Source organism: Sapajus apella, unplaced genomic scaffold (assembly GCF_009761245.1).
Source record: "Sapajus apella isolate SASKATOON/1434 unplaced genomic scaffold, GSC_monkey_1.0 scaffold74, whole genome shotgun sequence".
Taxonomy (NCBI): domain Eukaryota; kingdom Metazoa; phylum Chordata; class Mammalia; order Primates; family Cebidae; genus Sapajus; species Sapajus apella.
Window position 1 is genome coordinate 4,444,475 of NW_022437014.1, and position 22,870 is coordinate 4,467,344.

A 22,870-nucleotide genomic window follows, 5' to 3' on the forward strand; every position below is an offset into this window, starting at 1 on the left:
CTTCCTCTGTCCACCCCTCCATCCCCACCCAACAAAATAAAAGTTGTTTGTTTTTTTTTTTTCCTCAGCCAACAAATTTTCTGGTCACCACAACAACAAGCACATTCACAAAGCAAATGAGTAATTTGGAATGTGGCAAGTATCTCATCTGACTCACAGGAAGAAAAAAGAAAAGGTGGCTGCTGCCAAAATGGAAACACTTTCTGGAAAATTCTTGAAGATATTCCTAAAATCTCAAATTGGGCAAGTGAATGTACCCTGAAAAAATTTCCCAAAATATAAACAAGGTGAATTTTTTAAAAAAATGTTAAGATGATGGAAATAAATATGCTAATATCTCTATATAAAGGAACATTTTCTTTCCTTCTGTAATTTCATTTGCTTTTAATAGCTGACTTTTACTTAAGGAATTCCTGCCAAGCAGGGGGCAGTGGTGGTCCTATATAGAAGGTGCTTACGGCAGACTAGCTAGATATTAGGGAGGTTGGAGACTTAAAGACTGCATTAGTCAGGGTTCTCCAGAGAAACAGAACCAATAGGATGGATAAATTGATTGATTGATTTAGGGAACTGGCTCACACAATCATAGAGGCTGGCAAGTCCAAAATCTGCAGAGACAATGTCCCAGTTCAAAGGCAGTTAGGCAGAGAGAATTCTGTCTTGCTCAGGGGAGGGTCAGCCTTTTGTTCTATTCATGCCCTCAACTGACTGGATGAGATCCACCTACATTAGAGAGGGGAATCTGCATTATGAAATCTACTAGTTTAAATGTTCATCTCATCCAAAAATATCCTATAGAATCACCCAGAATATTGCTTCTTGGCCTTTTGGCTAAGATCAAGTGTAGAATCACCAGAATAAAGTTTAACCAAATATCTGGGCACCCTGTGGTCCAGTCAAATTCCACAGAAAATTAAGCATCACAAAGATTATCTAGGAGCCCACACATTTTACTTAGTACACTTAGTAGCAGTGCAGCATGTTAAAAAGTGATCTAATGAAGATTATGGTAAAAGAAATAACCCCAGACACATGCCAGTGTTCACAGTAGTGAACACTGCTAGCTGTCTACCCACCATCTATTGCTTTTTCCTTTCTTAGATTAGTTAGCCACTAATTCTCTGCACAGCCATGTTCCTTGTGGGAACATGGTACAAGACTAAGCCCAACCAGTCTAAGATAATCCTGTCTGCCTTTTTAGGAATGTTTCAGAAATAAGCACACAACCAAACTCCGACTAATAAGCTGTGAGGAAAAGTCTGCTTTTTAGGACATTCTAGAAAATATTTCCTCACTCCTAAGAAAGTCTCATTGACCGTGAACATTGACCTCAGTAGATGAGACTCCTGCTACTGCAGCTGTCTTGCTACCAGCCTGAGGTCGCAGCCAGCCCAGGGGGCTTGAAGATACAGATGAAAACAACCTGGGTTCTTAATGACATCATTGAGCCTCTGAAGGAACACACCCAAGAGAGCACCCCACCTCTAGGCTTTCCATAACATGAAGCAATAAATCTCCATAGGGTTGAAGCCAGTTGACCCAAGGCTCTCTGGCTGCCTGATGTCAAAAATAACCCAATTGATACATCCCTTCTGTTTTGACATAGACACTGGTTTAGAGGCCAGAGTAGCTTCAAGATGTCCGCCCAGAATTCAGAGACAGGAGCCAAGAAGCCATATCTTATGTAAGCCCTAAGACCTGCTCATTCATAGAAGATTATTTATGAAATGTTATCCTGCATTTGCATGGAATTCCCATTTTGGTTAAATTTGCCAGAGATGCTCTCCCACTGACACTGCATCAAAATGTCAAGAACAAAATATACCATCTTGTTACAGAAATAGGGGCTTACTTTCTCCCTCAGTTCCAAGCTAAAACATTTCCTCCTCTTTCTGAGATGTTGATTATTCATAAACCTCAAATCTACTTAGGAAAATACAAAAGGCAGGTTAGAATAAGTGAAAGAGTTGGCTCCTGCATTCAAAGAAAATTGATGCAATGGGGTGACTGCAGTACTGTGTTTGGAAATACCAAGTGATTTTTAAATTTTGTATTTCCAGAGATGACTTTCTTTTAGTCAGCCTAAGGCATCCACCTGCTAATGTGGTGAAGTACGATTGTTTTGTCAGAAAAGTAAGAAGAAATAAAGAATTCGTACTCAACTTTTAGTTTTCAGAATAGAATTCCAAAACAAGGCAATAGGTTTGCAAGCCAGGTTTCATTAAAAGAGGCTTTTTTAAACTAATGTTTTGTTAGAAAGTATTTGTAACACACAGAAGATATAACGATATCATTAATATCTTTATGTCTCTCCCCCAAAATAAAAAATTCTTAATTTTTTTCAGGGCTTCTTTGGATCTTTTTAAACAAAACATATTAGCTACCTCCCCAAGCCCATTCCTCTCTGCTCTGGTCAGTGGCCCTCCCCCTGAATATCTGTATTATTTTACTAAATATGTATATATCTACAACAATATACATGACTATTTGTCTTTAAATATTACATATATTGTATCATACTACATATCATCAAGTTGCTTTAATTCACTAACCTTATCTCTCTGAGACTAATACAATAGATTAATTAATAGATGTAGCTATTGTTCATTCACTTTGTTAGTTTTATAACATATTCTATTCATTCTCCTAACTACAGGCAGATTGTTCTTGGTTTTTAATTATTCAAACAATCCTGTAATAAATATTTTTGCCTCTTTTACATATGGGAGGCAAAACACTAAGGAATTATATCCAGAACTCCAGATCCAAGTAAAACGTTTAGAGAATTCCACAAAGATCAAAATGTGTGCATTGTGTTTATTGGAGAAATATTTGTGACTAGAGGGTGGTTTGGGCATTTCCAGTCATTAAAAATGAACTGCAAGCATCGGGATATCATATTTGATAAACATGTTTTGACACTTTAACATCCTTTGATATTTAGACTGAATCATATGAAATTGCCAAAATTCAACAATTCTGACCTACAAAATGGCAAATTCCTATGGCCTAACTTATCATCTACCTAAAATGAAAATACCAGTTAATAGGCTATAAACATCTTCAACCCAAACGGCTAAAGTCAAATTTTAAGAGATGCTTTTCTAAAATCCTTTTATGTATCAATAGGTAAGCCCAGAACAATCAATTCAACAGCCAAGTCTTTTTTTTTTTTTTTTTTTTTTGAGATGAGTCTTGCTTTGTCACCCAGGCTGGAGTGTAATGGCGTGATCTCAGCTCACTGCAACCTCCAACGCCAGTGTTCGAGCAATTCTCCTGCCTCAGCCTCCCCAGTAACTGGGATTACAGGCATGCACTAACATGCCTGGCTCATTTTTGTATTTTAGTAGAGATGAGGTTTCACCATGCTGGCCAGGCTGGACTCAAACTTCTGACCTCAAATGATCCACCCACCTCGGCCTTCCAAAGTACTGGGATTATAGGCGTGAGACACTGTACCTGGCCCCAAGTCTTAAACATTAGTTTTATAGCCACAAAATGGCTCAATTCCATGGAGTAGAGAAAACACGTTTTTTATCTATGAAAGGGAAGAATAGCATACAGGAAAGAACCTGGAAGTTCCCCTGAAGCTATGTCATCTATCAAGCCTTGGAGATGAAGGCTATGTTTCATTTTAAACCCCCAACTATTCCCCCAGGTTGAGACATCATAGATGACTAAACAAAATTGGTACTCTAGTCTAGGAGATCTGTCCAATGATATTTGAGCTTTTGCCTTTAATTTCTCATTTAGAAACAAAGAAGTGCAGCTCACTCATTTAATTTTACATAAACATGCTCTTTGAGGCTGAACCAGATCTGACTGATTTTCAGTGTGAAAATAAAATATAAAAACTGTTCTTGGAGTTATTTCTAAACAGAACATCAGAATTTTCTATTTTGGAAAAAAAATTGAATTCATCAAATGAATCTTCAGCCAATACCCGCTCGAGAACGATGTTAACATCACACGGAGGAATGCTATGTTTTCTAGGATTTCACATTTTCAGTGATCAAGAATTACAATATTTTGTAAACGGAAATACCACTACTAAAAACAGAATGCTATAAATAGAATGATGTCTTTTGTTTCCAAAGTTGATATACTAGAGTGATGCAAAAGTAATAATTAAAGATATCTTGTGGCAAAGTTACTTCAGGGTAAACACTGCAGCCATAAGCCTCACATGCAAGTATTCTTGGGGTAAACAATAAAAGGGTTAAGAAGCAGCCCAAGGAGATAAATGGAATTACAAATTATACCAAGGTAAAATAGTAATCACTTATTTACAGCCCAACCAGAAAAGATGGGCTGGAGTCAGAGAAAGGCAAAAGGAATATGCAGAGATTCCTGCATCAGTTCATTCCTGAACCCAAGGAACAAAAGTCAAGTCTGAACACAGGAAAGGATGAACTGATGTTGCTTTCTCACCCACTCACTCCCATTGGCCAGAACACCTCACATGGTCAAGCTCAAAGTCAGCAATTCAGTAAAGTACACTGCTGAATATTGGAAGTAGGGGAAGTCACAGGCCACAGGAAGAGGAATGTAGAAGGTAAATCATGGTGAACAATAACCCCAATAGAACCGCAAAATTTCTCAAAGTTTTGTTGTTGTTATAGCTGTTGTTGTTGTTTTGGTGGGGAGGAAATGATGGAAAAAATGCAATGGAAATTGGTGCTTATTAACAAAAAGTTGTACTTTAAAGTCACATCAAAACTGATACATTCAGTGTAGTAAATACTAGAAGGCCCTAAGAGGGAAGTCAGAGGTTACTGGAAGTTTTTTTATTCCAATTCTTTCATTTGATTCACTATTTGCTTTTTCATTAACTAAAAGGTATGAACAAAATATAATAAACATACTTTTTAATAGCACAAAGAATATAGTGCTTCCCTTGCTCAAAACATTTATACATGTTCACTTTGGGACTTGCCTTCAAAGATGAGGTCTCTTTCTCATGAATGCTCTCACTGAAAAAAACGATGTTCATTCTTGGAGGCCGTATTCAGATATTTGAAGAGCTCATTTGGAATGAAGTCTTTCGAATCAGTTAAATAAATGGTCAAGGTGGATAACAGAGTTGGAAATGAATAAAAGCAAGGTGCCATCGTAAAACAAATTAGCTAATTTCTTGAGTAGCTTTAGTTGGAGCAGCAGGCTGGGTCTGAGGGTAATTTCAGATGAGCATTTCCAAGAATGTTTTCAGCAATAGCAGCATCATCAGTATAAATGCTTAATCCCTTAAAGTGATACTTAAAGTAAAACTCACTTGATGCAAATTCTGAGTTTTGCTTTTACTCTTTTGTCTTTTAAATTTCCATTCTTTCTAATCTTCCCCATAGGTACTTTACAGTGGTTTGTAGTAAACACATTTAGTATTTGTTTCTATTTTCCACAGTAAGTCAGCACTTGTTATTTAAATTACCAATGCTCATTTCTATGGGAAACAGAGTCAGTCCTGACCCTTGACCAATTTTCATAAATTTGCATGTTAGAGTCAAAATACCAATGAGTCCACATACGTACTTTAAGCCGATGGCCTCTTCAACACCAAGCAAGAAGCAACTGATAATTTCTATATGTCCTAGTAGAAATTCCAAATAAAATCAAGATAAGAGACGGTCAATGAAATTTTCCCTAATGATAACAAATCTAAGGTACAGGATGCAAATGTGGGCCTCTGACATAACAAACACTGAGGCCAGGCACAGTGACTCACACCTGTAATCCTAGAACTTTGGGAGGCCAAGGCAGGCAGGTACTTGAGCCCAGAAGTGGGACACCACCCTGGGAAATGGGGTGGGACCCATCTCTGTAAAAAATAGAAAAATTATCCAGGCGTGGGGGCACACGCCTGCAGTGCCAGCTACTTGGGAGGCTGAGGTGGGAAGATTGCTTGAACCTGGGATGTGAGGTTACAGAGAGCTGAGATCATGGCACTGCATTTCATTCTGGGTGATGACAGTGCAAGTCCTCTTCTCAAAAGAAAAATGAAAAACAACAAAAACAAAATACTGCTCAATTACAGGTATATATAATTATGACTTTTTCTCTCCAAAGTCATACCCAATTCTTGGAGATACCAAATCAAAATAAACTTGGGAGAGAGAATTCCTGAAGTTCATAGCAGTGTATGAGGCCACTGACTTCCACTCTGCAACTTTGAAAACTCTCCTTTTGTGAAAGGATATTCAGGAACCTGATAAAGGCAATGGTTGCAGTTCCTGGATTATGGTGCTGGGAGCTCTTAATAGGCGAGACTCATTGTGAAATGAGCACCCTAAAGTGCAGCTAGACCTAAAGCTCCCCTCCACCTAACCTGAACTTTACACTGTCTAGCTGATACCCTTCAGCTTTACTTCCCATTTCCTCCCCACCACATCTCCTCTTTTCATGGGGGTAGGGGATGGTGTGATAAACATGGAAGAGAAGAGGAGCTTATGGGGGAACCGCTTGGCAGGGGCATGAATGTCAGTGTAAACCTCAGACCAGTCTGGGCAACAGAATCACCCAAAGTCTCTCTTTGTAAATTTGAATTCTTCCTGTACAGCCTTTAAAGGTAGTATCGCTGGCACCATCTGCCCCCTCTTAAGCAGTCTTGCTGCTGAAATTTCTGAGCTGCAGGAATGTTATCCATTTCAGTATGCTCACATTAAAATAAGTGCAGAAAGGAAAAATCTTCACTGGCTGCTTCGGCAGAACTCAGAAAAAGCAGCACAGCAGCGTTCCTTTTTCCTGAGCCCTGAAATTTGTGGTAAAGCACTGTCTTGCGGGTTCCCAAAGAGATTTGCTTACGAAGATCTCGGCATAGGCGAGGCTGATTGGGTCTCCGGAGATCTCACCCTCTGACAGCACGCCGCGCCCGGCGGAATCTCGCTCTAGGTGTGTAACTGCCTGCCTGACACCTGACCCTTGCTCCCCGCAGCCTGACTCCGGGTTCTGCAACTGCCCCCCAAGGTGCGGCGGACTCGCAGATGGGGCCGGCCGCGGCAGGAAGCGCCCCCACACCCCGACATCTGCCGCTGGACGGCCACATTTTAAGGCCTTGCAGTCACTTCCTCGCTAGTTCGAGGCGAGTTTTAGTACATTTTCATAAAAGGAGACCAGAAGAGAACACCCTCCTCTTACTTCCTAACATATTATGTCCTCCCCTGCCGAGTCCGGGGACTTAGTCTGGATTTGGTAACTGAAGTAATATAAATGTTAGCTAAGAAGTATTCCCGCAATGTGGTTCCAATTTAGGCTTGTTTTGAAGTCTAAAGGCCCAATATGTCTCATAGATTCTTCGCTGGACATTAGCGCTAATGTAATTTGCCGAGGAGGAGCGCAGGCCGCGATCTGGAAGGCGACCGGGGCCCTCTGCGGATCAGGGCGCTTTCCCCAGTGCCAGGGCACTCGTGCCTTCGCCGGGAGCTCCCCCCACGGCTTTTGATGTTGGAGGCTTGGCTCAGGAAATTGCCTTATGCTTGCCAGAGTTGCAGATAAATGGAACAAGGTAAGTGCCGTACCCTGTCAACCCTCACTCCTCTCCCGGCCCGCTCGCTCCCGAAGGACGCAGCCCAGGCTCAATGTATCCTTTCCCTGCAAGCTGTTTGCACTTTACTTCAGTAACATCTCTCTCCCGACACTGACTTGATTTGCGAAGACACGCATGCCTTTTCCGAGTTGGGCTAGCTAACGTACCCCCTCCCTCGGCCCGCCCCCCATCCGCAGCCCAATTCGGTGCTCACACCCCTCCGGAGCCCCCGGCTGCATTCCCGTAATGAGCATCCCCCTGGAACTGCCTGCCCTTTATCTTGCTGGGGGGACCCGCACCTTTTGAACTGCCATCTGTAGATTGTGTTGGTGCACTGACTTGTTAACTGTGCCATGCTGTGAAGGAAATGGCATGATTTAGATCAAGTGCTCGCGACGGCTGTTCATAAGAAACACTTGAGCCAAGCTGTTGCTGCTCAGAATGTGCCCTGGGGAGAGGGGTTCCGTTTCGGGTCACGGTCCTGCCTCGCATGAGGGCAGGCGCAAAGCGCTGCAATCCCCGGGTTTCGCTGGGGCTGGAGGGAGGGGGTGGGAGAAACATTATGAAACCATAGAAGCGAGGCTGCCAAATTAACTTCTCACCCTTTCAATCACACTCCAGAGGATAAAAGCCTAACATTTCTGCCTCAGAAACAGGCTCGGTTTACACCAAACAAGTTATTTCTCTAATTTATCAGCCTAGCCAGCTATCTTTCTAATTACTGAAAATCTCCACTGTTTATGAAACTACTTTTGTAGGTGTTCGATGAACAAGCAGCTAGGAAACGGGCGCTGGAAAGTTTCTGTGGACAGAACTTCTCCCACAACTGCTTATCAAAGTAAATAAAAAGCAAAAGGTTTCTGGCTTCGGTTTTTTCATTTCCATGAAAATGTTTCTGCTTGTTCCAAGGGGCTAAAGTTGAAGAACCGTAAATTTAGGTAAGCACAGATCATTCCGTCTTCACTCCTAAATTGCAAGTATCTGTAAGGAAGATTTAATTGGGAAGACAAAAGTAAAACAGAAACAGTGAGGGAAAAGGGGAACCCTTCAGCTTAATTCATCAACTCCCAGGCTTGTTCTAAAGACACTGATTTGTCCATTATATGGAAATAGATGATTAGGGTCATTCTCTAAGACAAATTTACTTTTCTGCACACTCTAAATCTGTTTAGTCACTTTAAAGGTGTCAATTATTGGAACAGGCTAAGACTATGAATTTCTTAGTAATAGCTTTAATAACATTTTGAAATGAAAAGCAGATACCTTGAAGTCAGCCTACTTTGAAAAGACATATGAGCAGCTCTGGTTTTAATTTGTGTAGCATTCTACATCTGGAATCCCTTATAATTAAAACTAAAAACTGAACTACTACTTCCACCTGTCAAATGATGAAAAGATGAATGCACTAATAAGTTACTAAATAGCCCAACATGATAGAGTTTACATTCTCATTCTATACAGTAAAACAGAATTTTGGACAGAAGGCTAAAGGTCTTTGGTCATTACTAATAACACTCTTTCAGTATTAACCTGTATGTCCTGCTGCAACTACTGACCGGGTCTTTTTTACATTAAGAGCTAATTTTGGCTAAGTCTTTGTTCTAAAAGCAAAAATATAGATTTTGGAAAGAATATTTAAAACACATAAACTGAGACGTACTTTTCATCCCACACTTTGTTTTCATCGTTTTTGAAACCCTTCTAATGGCTTCCAATAATAATTGCTCACCGTTGTTAAGTGCAGTATTTACAAATGTTTACCAAGAACCCACAGAGGGCAAGGCATTGTGTTCAGCACTGGAGATACGGTTCTGATCACGATAAATCTGTGTAGGTAATTGAGGGTTAGGAAAACTTGTCATTTTTCTTACTCCTTCAGAATAACAAAAATCACATATTTACCTAGATTCTGATAAGAAAAAGCAGCTTTTTAAAGCTTTTCCCTCCACTCCAATTAAAACAACAATGGTCATTAAAATGCTCTCTGACTGTCACTGGTGATCAGAAGGTTAATTATTTAAAAATGTAAATCCTGAGTTGTAATCCCTATTGAAGCTGTTTGGAACAACTCCCCCTGCCGAGGCCGAGCTGTGTGGGCGGCCCCGAAAGGCTCATTTTTCTTACTTCGTAGACTTGCTTCTCTGTTGTGAAATAAAACTGGAAATATCACATTTTGAAATGAGCATTGATTCTCCTAGAAAAAAAAAAAGTAGTGAAGAGTTTTGCCAGCAGTTGAAGGGTCTTTCCAGGGAGTGGACCCTGGGTTGTCTTAATTGTTCCATTCAGCACAGTGACTCCCTTTGGCACCAGAGAACAGAAAGTAGGCAAGGGCTGGAGACAGCCATGATCAAATTCTCCCTCTGTGAAAAAGTAGACCCAGGAAGAGAATCCCAGTCTGGTTTCACTTTTTTGGACCACTGGGGACTCCATTAAATTGTTGCTTCAGTATTCCTTTCCATACATGGCTACTTTCCATTAGAGGAAAAGTCTGATTTGGCTGCCTCACACTTGTCCTAAGGCACAGGTTACAAAGTGGCCACCCAAGACCTCAATCCAGCCCGAAGATAGGCTTCCCAAGGCCAACATGTTTTAAAAACCAGGAGATTCCTAGCAGCGTTGATCACAATAGCCAAAAGGCAGGCGCAACCTAAGTGTCCATCAATGAACGAATGGATAAAATGTGATATATACATACAATCTAATCTTATTCGGCCTTAAAAAGGAAGGAAATTCTGACACATGCTATGACACGGATGAACCTTAGAGACATTATGCAAAGTGAAATAAACTGGTCACAAAAGGTGAAACCGTATGTGATTCTACATGTATGAGCTACCTAGAGTAATCAAATTCACAGACAGAAAGTAGAATGGTATTGCCAGGGGCTATGGGTTAGGGGTAATTATTGTTTAATGGGTACAAAGTTTCAATTTGGAGAGATGAAAAAAATTCTGTAGATGGTTTCACAACAATGTGCATGTATTTAATACTACTAAATGGTACATTTAAAACAGCTAAAATGGCAAATTTTATGTTATATATATTTTACCAGAATAAATCAAAATATTTGACATTAAAATGGAGATTTACAATTTATCTGAAAACAAAGAAACCTAAGTAACTTATTAATATTAGCCAGCAAACTTGAATGATAACAAAAATTGAAGCTGAGTAGCCCTTGCACCCTTAAATGTGTGCTGCAGGTTACCATGATCCTGACTTCTCCCTCTGGTCTTCCATCCATCCATCCTTCATTCACTTAGGCTACCTGCCAGGTCCCTGCAGCCATCTTCTGCTGTAGGGGACCCTGGAGCTAGCTCTCACAGGTCATACAGCTTTCACAGACTTGCCTAGAGTCAAATTTTAACCTGTAATACCCCAATTAACCCAGGCCCAGGCGAGGTGAGGTGAGAGGCATAAGGTGGCATCCATGACAGAAGCATGATTGAAAAGCCCCTCTCCTGCAAAATGAACCCTTGACAATCCCCTCCACATACCCACCTAGGGCACTAGATATCACACTCCAGCAACCTACGAAGCCATGCTTCCCTACCCAACAGATGCAAACACGGCCACAGGTGGATGCATACAAAAGAGCTAGAAGCACTTTTCAGGATCAGGAGAAGTTTTTTATTACTCATGTTTCTGATATTGACATCATATAAATTTATGATAGATTTTGTAGCTCCAAGAGCAATGAATTTAAGAATCTTTACTGAAGTCTGGACTATCCCCAAACTGTGAACTTTTCTTCTAAGTCATTGACTGTCTAAGGGTTTTTTGCTCTTAAATGCTACTGCCAAATGAGCATTTTAAAACATTTATCAAAAACCAACGGCTAGCTACAAACGTCAATCTGTACATTCCATACAGAGTGAACCCCAGTCTAGTACTGATGCATAAATGATGTGTTGGTTTAATCTATTTTTCACAGGGGGTGTCTAAGAGTAGGAAAATTAGAAACAGGTAGAATGGACTACTATTACTGTCCCATAGTGTGCTTTTTTACATGAGGTCTGGATTAAGATAACATCTGGTCTATATTTCTTGAACTATTTCCCTTTTATCACAAGAAAAATCGGCAACCCATCTCACAACTGCTCTTAATTTAGATCTAAATATCACTGATGAAACATTGTACAACATGCTGTTATCTATTAAAATGATTTCCCTGAAGGAACAGTTGATACTTTTATATATTCCAGCAAAGCTAATCATGGCAGGCCTTCTTAGTAAGACTTACCTTATAATCATATGCTCAAATGTTCCACCTAAATCACTGCTTTGGTACCAAATGAGTTTTATTCTGAGACTGATTTCACTACATTGTTAGATACAGTGCCCAGGTCTGGGGGTCACAGAAGCACTGAGAATTTTTTAGGAGTACAAAATTGTACTCTGGAGCATACAAGCCATTGTTCCCCGTGCTACCTCTAGTATGAGCTTTCCAGAGCCTCCTGCAAAGGGAAGGCAGTAAGCTGTTTTCAGTACTTTTCAGAGTCCAAGTCCTGTACAATGTAGTATATTGATTTTACGGAATAAAACTTCTGGGTTTTCTGAATTTTTAGAATTGTATAACTCATTTCCACAGATAATAAATCAGGAAAGTAATTTTTTCCAAAATTATTTTGTGAATCTGTGGTTCACATTCGTTTTGTTCATTTTAAACTATGGTAAGCCTCAGAATGACAGAAGGTAAATCCATATATTAACCAGTTATATGGGAAATTACTTTCTCCAAACCTACCTTTAATTTAGCTATATCACATGTTCCTCATTGTTAAAATAACACAAAAACCAAAACACACAAAAATTATGGCGGTTTAAAAAAGCAACCAGAAATAATTCTTGGACAATTGTGAAAATACAAAAAAATGCTAACTGTGGTAGAAAAGTAGAAATGCATTACACATAAGATATAGAAAAACTGGAAACAATAAAAAGGCCTAATAGTGACCAATTAAATGAATTATATTACATGCCAAATATGGATTATCTTAAAGACAATAAAATAAGGATGAAGAATACTTGTATGTATTAAGAAAAGATCTCCATGATAATATTAAAAACACAACATGAATAGCTTGGCATCATTTTGTTATTAAAAAGAAAAATATATATGTTTATGTGTATGTAGAAAGGTCTGGAAGAATTCACCCCAAACTGTTTGCAATGAAAACCATTAGGAATAAAGAAGGAAGAGAACATTTTACTTTATGTACTGCTGTGTGTTTTCTCACTTTTAACACATACATATTACTTTCTAAATTTTTTTTAAGTAAAAATTCACTGAAGAAAAAAGCAAATAGAGCAGAGATTAATTAGTCATCCCCTTACAGGAATAAATCATAAGAAGGGAGGGGGCTTCCAGGGGCGGGTGGATGCCTGCAGAACAGAGCAAGAGGAATGCAATTGACAGGCATCCTGTCATCTTGTATTTTTTGGAGGGAATTCTGAGAATAAAAAGCCTTTGGAAGTTATCAGCGGTCAGGCTGGAGCCATTCATTTTTCACCTGCCTGTGTTTGTTGTCTGGCAGCCAGTCAAGGGTGCTATTAGCAGAATTAAGATCCAGAAGAAAAGATTATCCCATAGAAGGCAAGATAAGAGGCTGGAAAGTGTGGCTGGTTATCAATATCACAATACCAAACAGGTCAGAAAGGATTCCGTATAGGTTTCACTTGAAGCAGGTAATCTCTGCAAAAATAATGGAGTGCCTGTTCTTCCGAAACACTTCAGTACTGCAACATACTGCGGTTCATTTATGATAAAGCGGCAGTTTTGCCAAGAGTCCCACAACTGCATTAGGCTGGAGAGTGGATAATAAAATACTGCAACAACGTTCTTTTATTCCCTCTTATTCAGTTAACCCTGGGTAATGGAACAATCCTCCATCTCTCCCCCAGATCATTTTTAATATTTTGAATGGTATACTTCATTCACTTTTCTTTCCTTTTTACTGAGGAAAGGTCTAAATGAAATTCCACAGTACAATTCGATATAAGAAACAGGAGAAATGACTGTAGTATCACTTAAGTATTTAATTGTTAGGAGAGGTTTAAAATCACGAAGAGTAGTGTAGATTCAGAGCAGCTACTTTTGTCTGGGGAGGTTTTGCCACTCTGGTATTGAAACATGTGTTTTCAAACAATGAATTGGAATGATGAAGGTTTTGAGTTCATGTCAGCACTGCAATTTACAAGAGTTCACATGCAGCATGAACTTACATAGCATTTCACCATGTTGTCTATGAATCATTCAATTTTAAGCTCTGCAGCATATGGACAATTGCAAAATGCAGAGAAGTAAGAAAACACATTTGGAATTTCCATTCTATACACCTCATATTGGAAATAAATGGTTTTGTTTTCCCAAATATTTTTCATGTAATTAATATGGGCTTTTTTCTTTCTTTCTCTTCTTCTTTTTAGAAAATTCAAGGAAATAGATAACTTTTTCTGCTAAATAATTTTTCAATGTACAGACATTTATATAATATGTTCAATTATAGAGCAATTAACAATTAATAGGTTATTTACTTTCAGTTATCCTTCCAGTAGCAGTTATGAATTTATCCATCTAATACTTGATTGATAAAACACTGTCCCCAGACAGCCATACTTAACAGAAGTCTCTGACCATTGACAGAATAAAAAGAATCAAGACTAGAGCATTGCATTGTCAATCAAGGTGACCAAACACACACTTAATGACCAAGAGCTATCAATTTATTAATGAAAAAACAAAGCCAATATACATTTAAAATAAAATGATATTCCTTTAGAATTATAAAATTAAGTCTGTTACAGCAATACATGAAATACTTCCATTTCAACAATGACTTTGAAAGACTATCATGCCATAAGATATAAATGAATCTAACTGCATTCCAAAGAAGTAAATATCTTTTCTTTCTTTCTTTCTTTTCTCCTTTTTGAGATGGAGTCTCACTCTGTGAGACTGCTTGGGTGCAGTCATATGATCTCGGCTCACTGCAACATCCACCACCCAGGTTCAAGAGATTCTCCTCCCTCAGTCTCCCTAGTAGATGGGATTACAGGTACATGCCACCATGCCTGGCTAATTTTTGTTTTTTAGTAGGGACAAGGTTTCACCATATTGTCCAGGTTGGTCTCGAACCCCTGACCTCAAGTGATCCCCCCGCCTCAGCCTCCCAAAGTGCTGGGATTACAGGCATGGGCCACCATGGCGCCTGGCCAGAAGTAAATATTTTCCAAAGCGTTTTTATTCTTTCTCCTTACTTTAGGGTCTATATCCTGAAAAGGATAATATAAGAAAGCTTTTAAAATGGTAATGTAACATTTAAACTCATTTTTAAACAGTTTGAAATTATACAAACAATAAAAGAAAACATTTTTACTCTTTTTAAAATATCAACAATACAAAAGTATATAGAATAAAAGCAAAAACCTCCTTTAAGCACCCCCAGTCTCCTCCTTGAAAATATACACACATCACACCTTCCTCCTCAGTCATAAGTGTATAATTTTCAGCATATTTTACGGGCCTTTTTGTATGCAACTGCAAACATATATGTACATATAAACAGATGTAATGGGGAAAGTGTTTTGTTTCAATAAAAAAATTAGACTATATGTATTGTTCTGTGAATAGCTAGACTTCATTTAACAATTTATTTCAGGCATCATTCTGAGTCCGTATATTTAGACTGAAGTTGTAAACTGTAGGCCACAGTTCACAAATCCTTTCTTAAATTATTTGAATTTTTTGTCAACATATAAAAGCTGACATTCTCTATTTTTTTAAAAAAATGAAAAGATCCAGCCACATTATACCCAATTTTCCTACAGGGGCAATCAGAAACAGGAGCTTTGTGGTAGCTGCCCTCTCCAGGGGACCTATACTCTCCAGGGCACCACAAGCTCACACATCCCCCGCCCCCACATCCAGCCTGGCTCTTTAAACCTCTGAATTTGCTATCCCTGATTTGATATGTTTACACTGTTCTTTTCAAAGACTGCATAATATTCCATAATACAGATGTACCATAATTTATTTAGCCATTCCCCTATTTATACAGGCTTTTAAAGTCCAAGCTTTCGTGCTATGTTCAGTAATGCAGAATAAAACCCTATATCCAGAAATGAACTCTCCTCGGCTCAGACCTGTAATCTGGCATTCTAGGAGGCTGAGGCAGGAGGATCATTTGAGGACAGTAGTTCAAGACCAGCCTGAGCAAAATAGTGAGACCCTAGTCTCTATAAAAAAATAATAATAATAATAATAATAATTAATTAATTAGCCAGGAGAGGTAGCATGCACTTATACCTATTCAGGAGGCTAAGGCTGGAGGATCCCTTGAACCCAGACATTCAAGGCTAGAGTGAGCTGGCTGTGATCATGCCACTGCACTCCAGCCTGGGCAACAGAGTGAAACCCTGTCTCAAAAAAAAAAAAAAGAAAAAGAAAAAGAAAAAAAATGAACTCCCCCCTTTTAAAAAATGTACCAGTTTATTATCCACCACAGTTTGTGATAGCCTACACCCATAACTGATAATGCCTTACAAAACTTTACAAAAATATAAAGGATGTTTTATATTTTCATCTTTGCAAAATGATATTTTAATTGAGAGATCAGAGGCCAAGGGATGGGAAATAGGGAGTGGAATTCTAAAAGATAAAGAAAACTCAATCAGAAACTAATAGGGTAGATTCCATATGTTGTTTAGTAAAATTGGGATTTTTCTCTTTTTAAAAAAAATATGTATCTCTGACTTAAAAGTGACTAAGGCCTGTTGAATAATTAAGGTATTATCTGGCATCTTTTATCAGCTCTATCTGTTCTTATTCTCCTTCTTCCCTCTTGCATAGTCCTTGCTCAAAAAAATTTTCTAAAAGCTTATAGAGTTCCCATTGCAGAGGTTTGCAATGAAAATGGAATGGCAATATGAAAAGTTCAAAAATTATTCCTCCAAAGTCATGCTGCTTAGATGAATATAGCTGACAGACTTCTCACAGAGGGGCAAAATCACAGTTACAATTTAGTAGCTGTAGTATAAACTTGCGCCAAAAATCAAAGCACATGCAAAAAAAAAAGTGGTAAGAACCTAGAATTTATTTTAAATGGTCTATCAGCCAAAATAAGAAATACACATGGAGTGATGCAATTGCCAGACTCAGAGGAACAAAATTTTTGCCCGTGTAATTTGATGTGAGATAACAGTTTTCCTTCTCCAAATAAAAAGTAGACACTGAGACAAACTGTGCCTATCTCCAATGTTTTTTTCTTGCTATTCAAATGATCAGAAAATCCCCAAACTTGCCATTTTTTCTCTAATGGGCTACAGAAAATACAAAAGTAGAGAATTTTTTACATATAGTTAGTTTTCATGGGGGTCACATTTATCTGGTGCATATTTATAACTCAGAAATAAACCAAAGTTTATTTTTCTCACCTAAATTGAACTTTAATGATTCTTCACCCATAGGTGTGATACTTTGAAATAAATATATGCATCTATTGAATCTCTTTATGTGCGGAGGTGTAAAGAATAGTCTTCTATGACTATTTTCAATAGAAAATAGCCATGATCTGAAAGCCTTATGAATGCAGCAAATATTGTTGTAATAAGCTAATTCAAATTAAAATTCCTTATCCTTTTTAAAATAAATAATCCATGCACTTTTTTTTAAGTCTATACAGGTTATTTGAGCTATTAAAGATATTTCCCAGATAAACTAAACTAAAAATTTTAAGTTTTACACAAAGAGCATCTTATAATCCTAACAGAAACTAAGGACATTGTACTTTCTGATCAGATCACTCAGATTCCCCAGCTGATTTAAGAGGCACCCTGTGTAGGGCTGCTCTGGGGTGTATAGAATACAACAATCTCTTTAAAAGAATAACAGAAATGCTTGCAATTCCTTGCAATAGTCCCTTCCCCATCCTTTGAGGTTACAGATAAACTAAAAGTCATCACTGCATGTTAATTTTAACCAGATTCTCATATTATCTGCTCCTTTCCCATTATTACTGTCAAACACATCTCAATAGAGATTTTGCTTAAAATTACAACCTCTATGGTATTTCAGTAGTAGCAAAGTTAGAAAATTGAGGGTGATGCAGGATTTGAGTCCACAGTGAAATACAGCAGATTCCCTAAACTACACAGGCCTAGCAAAGCCTGTGCTTCCCAAGTGCTCTAATCTGCCTTTCTGGTCAACATTCAGAGTAGCTGGAAGCAGATAATCTTATCACTGAACAATCATGCATAGATTGGTGCCCACAGGTGCCAAGTACTATGTTAGGTACTTGAGGTATAAAAATGGGTAAGACACAAGGCCTGCTGTAAGGAAGTTCACAGTGTGGGGTATCTGGGCAGACCAGATTGGTGAAAATACAACTACAAGGCATACATTGTAGCTGGTGCCAAAATAGGAACATGCACAAGAGAACATAGAAAAGGGACTAACTCTGCTTTTGGTGGAAAAGTGGGGAATGATCAAGGAAAGCAACCAGACCTGTTTTGATAAGGGCAAGAATAGTTCCCTTTTCATACAATCCTGGTGTTTGCTGATTCAAGAGCCATCTATTGATTACCGGCAGAGGTGTGCATGTTGACATCTCGAAGTTCTAACAAAGATATAGATCTCCCAGCTTTTAAAGAATACAGCTACATTTTCTAGCTACCTTACAATGATTTCATTATTTGATAAAACTGAATAATGATTTCTTTTCCCATTCTTTAGGCCACAGTAAAAGCAATCAGGGATAGAGAACCGATCTCAAGGTGCCTCTGCTTGCATATTGTCCAGAAACACCTGAACACTTATGTGTATATTTTTACTTCAACCTTAAAAAGCTGTGTAATACGTAAGTGCCAAAGGATTATGATGAAAGTGGGAACACAGAAATATGTTCAGACAGGTTTTATGTTCCTTTCAAATGTTGCTATCTGGTATCTGGATTCAGCCAAGTTTAACATATCCTTGAACTCACAGATATATCTCAGGTGGCAGCCCAATAAATCCCTGCATAATTTTCCATTGAGCTTACCCGATTAGACTGTATATTTCTAAGATCTTCGTTAAGAAATAATATTGAAGTGGCCCATTTTATATTACCAGAGAAGCAGCCTGTATTTATTACAGGAAAATCTCAACAGTCAGACAAAATAGGTCTGTGAATTCTCTCCTCAATCATAGCTTTAACTTTCCACACACAACTTTCAGTGTATGCAAAAACTACATTGTCTGTTCCTTTTAAAATAAGTAGCAGGAACTAAGAGTTTCTAGGAACTTTAACACAGAAAATAATATTATCACACCTCAAAAATGCAAATCTAAAAACAAGACACTTCCTTTGCTGCCTGTTAAATTACAAGGGATTTAAAATGTAGCAATAACCAGTATACACAAGAATAGAGACAAGCAAATACATATATACTACTAGTAAGGGTTTTCATTTGCTTCACTCTTTTAGAGGCAATTTGGCAATGTGTGTGAAAATGTATATACTAGCTGACCTACCAACTCCATTTCTAGGAACTTATCCCTGTAACATAATCAGAGATGCGCTTTCAATATATTTCAAAAACAACTAAATATCTAACATTTAAAGATTGACTACATAACATCTGGCACATGCTTATACTAGAGCATTATCGTGTTTTTTAAAGAATATTTAATAAAACAGAAAATACTTGCAATATTATGTTATAGTAGAAAAACACAAATTATGAAACACCAAGCATAGCATGATTACATTTTTAATACATACACATGTACTCATGTAAGTACAACTATCCAAACAAAAAATAGATTGAACATGAGCATACTAAAATATTATGTATATTACATGATATGATATATAGTTGCCCCTCTGTATCTGCAGGGGATTGGTTCCGGGTCCCCTCTCAGATACCAAAATCCATGGAGTCTCAAGTCCCTGACATCAAATGGTGTAATATTTGCATATGGCTTACAAATATTCTCCTGTATTCTTTAAATCATCTCTAGATTTCTTATAATATCTAATACAACGTAAGCACCATGAAAATAGCTATTGTACTGTATTGCTTAGAAAATAATGACAAAGAAAAAAGTCTGTAGATGTTCAGTACAGACGAAATGTTTCTCAATAATTCTGATCCATGGTTGGTTGAATACATAGATATGGAACACACAGACACAGAGGAGTGACTGTATATAACATCATTTGTAATAATAATATGTGTATACAAGTTAGTTTAAAAATCATGTTTTACTGGAGAGCACAAAGTGAAATTCTGCTAGAAAGTGGCAAAGTTGAAATTTTTTATACTTATATACATCATTTCAAGCACTTTGGGGTATAAAAAGTCTGATTCCTTAAAAGAAGCTTATTCTATAATCTAAGATAGAATACAACTGTCAACACACAATTTATCCTTGAAATATAAAGGATATTTCCACTTTTTCCTTTCCTACCCTACTAAGCGAACACACTTACACAAAACCAAGATTAATAGTGTGTTGGCACAACAGTTGCCTTTATGCTGCTAGAATCCTGGTGGATGAAATTAACATATTTTGTTCATACCCACCCTAAATATCAGCAGCCTACTTCTAAGTTAAGCAGAGTTTTGTTTCTATGACAACCACCGACCAGGATAGGCTTCTTCCAGAGGTGAAACCCAAAGAAATGACTAATTAACAAGAACCTAATTCAGATATGCCAAGATAGAAATATTATACATTACTATTTATTTCCATCGCACTTCTTAAATAAACACAGTCATATACAATTTCCCATTGCACTGACCTTGCAGTGTAATTACAAAATTGTAGTTACACTGCCAGATTTAAAATGAGAGAAGAAATGGCTCAGCAAGGACATAAACAGATATTGAGCAATTATTGTGCTATCGAAGCACCAAAAAAATGAGAGCAATCCTCAAAATACACATCTGGTGACTATCTGCCCAAAATTTGGTAACAAAAGACAGATAATAGCGGTTGCTTAGCAGCTCTTGTTTTAAGAACAAAAACCCGTTTCTTGCCGTATCATCCTTAATTCTTGACAAAGAGAAGTGCCACAAAAATTTGACACTGCTGGGAGTGAGATTTAAGTGAAGTGTCAATGTTATCTTTTAAATGTTTCATTTCCCGATAAGCCAGATCCTTAAGAGCATCCTAATGTGTGATTACAAGGCAAGCAGTTCACCTTTTTCCCTTGGGAAAAATAATCTTCACAAAACACCTTCATGTGTGTTAGTTCTATTCGGTGAAATTTCTCATAATTAACACAAATTTGAGCACAAAAAAAATTATAAAGAAGGTTAACTTAAAATTCCACCATACGGACATCTCACTTGGAGGAGGGCATGGGTGTTATGCTTCAGGAGAGACTGCAGCAGGAGTGGCTGTCTCCCTCCAGGGAAGTCAGTCTCCCTTTTGGCCTGAGAGAGAGGAGAGGTGGGGATGTAACTGTCCAGTTTCCCTCCCGGCTTCTCATTGGCCTCTTTTTGCCTCTTTTTGAATAGAATTCCAAATTTATTTAGTATAGATTTCATATAGTATTTCTAGTCACAACCTCTTCTTCAAGGACATGCACCAAGAAACCAAAGGATGCTCAAACAGAGCTGTAAAATTGTTAAGGAAAATAAGGGAAACTTTGACCCAACATAAAAATCTCCTTATATCATTTGTGATAAATCTAATACGATACTCAGGTATACAACTTTATTCTCTGAGGTCTTCTAGAGCCTAAAGAATAAGCTGCGAGGAAAGATCTGATATCGCTGAATTAATCCCTGAATTAAACACCATGAGACAGAAAACTAAATTAGACCAATTTCTAAATAACCCTTTCTAAGTAGTAAAGTACATTTAAAATATTAAACAAAAATGGTAAGATAAGCAACTGCTCCTGGGCCTCTCTGAGGCCCACAGTTTAATGTCTCTCAAAGGATGCAGCAATTTTCAGGTATAGTCTTCACTAAAAAAAATGTCGACTTTAACTTAAAAGTTGACCTCAGGCCTCATATATTCCAAATTTCCTTCTGACAAGCAGAAATGAAGAAAACTTGTCCACTTAATTACAGAGAAGGAAAAACTAACACAAACTTATTCATATATCTTCAGTAAGAGCCCCCAAATCAAGGTAAAGAAGGGACATAATAATGTAACGGGTCCAAAGATGCTCCCAGTTCCCCCATCCGAAGAGGTTCTGGGCCCCTCTTACCCTGAAGAATGGGGAGAGGAGCCCCAGACGCACAGTGAGTTTGCGGTTCGAATAAGTATCCTGGACCCAGAGAGGTTTGCAGAAAAGCGATTTATTAGATAGATACAAAGACAGCTCCCAGACTACCATGGGAGGGGATCCGGAGAAGGAATCCTATAGAGAGGGAGCAGCAGGAGTTTTAACCCTTATTTCCTCCCCATTCATGTTCACGTCCAATGAGAGTTCTCTCAAACTTCCTCTGGAGTGATTGATCTTTGACTCAGATATCGGATTGGCTGCTTGGTCCACGACTTTGAGTTACAGAGCCCCCTCCTCCCACAGCTTTTGCGGGCTTTTTGTACAAAAGGGCCCACCTGGATTTCTCTACCTAGCACATGGGGTAAACCTAGACAAAGAACTTACATTTGAAACCCCTCTGGTTCCCAGATGGAGGCCTGGAGCCGGGAAACTCCTGCCTTTGAAACCACGTACCTTGTGGACCCAGGAAGAGAAGATTTCTTTAACACGGTATCTCAGTAACACTCACAGTGCTCCTATTGTTTGCAATGTCACAGTAGAAAAAAAATGCCCCAATACTAAACCCTTAGGTAGTTTTCAAGGGATTAAGATCAATGCCGAAAATTCAGCAAGTATATCGTGATCACCTCCCCCCCACCCACCACCACACACACACACATACCACCAGTTACACGATTTCCCTCCATTTATGCATTTAGCAAGCATTTGTTGAGTGTATGCCGGGCATTGCAATTAAACTGTGTATCAGTGAAGATTTTAGGTTACAAACAACAGAATCCATTCTAGCAAGGAAAAAAGAATTTATTAAACAGTAATAAGTAACTCAAGACTCTCCAGAAGGGCAGGAGGGCAGGAGAGTCAAACCGTGCAGCCACACCACCAGGAATGATGCTCAACCACAGCTTTGAAGGAAAACATTGATTACACCTATACTCAGTACCTATGACCCTTAGTAGGCAAGGTGCCTCTGCCACTGTCCCCTCCTAGTTTATTCTTGCATTGCTATAAAGAAATATCTAAGACTGAGTACTTTAGAAAGAAAAGAGGTTTAATTGGCTCACAGTTCTGCAGTCTGTACAAACATAGTACCAACATTGCTCAGCTTCTGGGGAGGCCTCAGGGAGAT

General features: G+C 38.4%; 1 pseudogene; it reads left to right on the top strand.

The window, feature by feature from the left end:
* The first annotated feature begins 811 nt into the window (after positions 1-811).
* LOC116532172 lies at positions 812-889 on the top strand (annotated as a pseudogene).
* Positions 890-22,870: the final 21,981 nt, after the last annotated feature.